Source organism: Euprymna scolopes, chromosome 19 (genome assembly GCF_053919585.1).
Source record: "Euprymna scolopes isolate OS-2025 chromosome 19, ASM5391958v1, whole genome shotgun sequence".
Lineage (NCBI taxonomy): Eukaryota > Metazoa > Mollusca > Cephalopoda > Sepiida > Sepiolidae > Euprymna > Euprymna scolopes.
In genome coordinates this window covers 121950005-121950701 of record NC_136500.1, presented here as the reverse complement: position 1 = coordinate 121950701, position 697 = coordinate 121950005, and the positions used below count along the sequence as shown (strand labels likewise).

General features: G+C 28.8%; 1 long non-coding RNA gene across 1 annotated transcript in view; it reads right to left on the bottom strand.

The window, feature by feature from the left end:
• The window catches only part of LOC145239935 (uncharacterized), a 9122-nt gene extending 8770 nt beyond the window's left edge, over positions 1-352 (bottom strand). The window contains exon 1 of the long non-coding RNA XR_013862424.1: positions 27-352. This is a non-coding gene — a long non-coding RNA (uncharacterized LOC145239935). The remainder of the gene's footprint in view (positions 1-26) is intronic.
• Between the last annotated feature and the right edge of the window lie 345 nt (positions 353-697).

Here is a 697-nt window from a genome sequence, read left to right as displayed (position 1 = left end):
GTGTAAAATAAAGAAAATAATCTTACCTTTCATTCCAGGAATTTAATACGAAAAAAAAAAAAAATGCGGGATGAATACGTTTTTTCTTTTGTGTTCAAAATAGAACATTTTTTTTGTTTGGTAGAATTTCTTTAGTAAATTGATACAACTCTTTTTGTGTGTGTCCAATTCATTAGGAAATAAAATATATGAAAGTATAAATGAATCAAAATTAAAAGACGAAAACATGATTTTAACGTGAAATTATAAAAAAAAACAAAACAAACTCAACTGCTAAAGAACAATGAATTTAGGTCATCTTAACACGGTGTAATCATTATTTCGTTCTTCGTGCAAAAATATCCGTTCATTAGTTAAGAGTGCCGAATTGTTTTCCTATTAAATTTGGATTATTTTCTCATTCCTAAACCACAAGAATTAAAGCATAATGGTAGTACTGCAGAGAGTGATCCGGACGTAAATAATAACGTTATTATTTAAAAAAAAAAAACATTCTTAACATGGGGAGGGGGGTGTTTTGTAGCTCTTCTATACTTCAACCTTACAATTGAATAAAAAAAAAATCTCATAACACTTTAATTAAACTTGGAAATGCGATTTTAAACATAGTGCGGATCACTCTCTGCACTAGCACCAGCATAATAATGCAGAGCAGAAGAATACCACCTAATATCACTTATTTTAAAGTGACTATTCG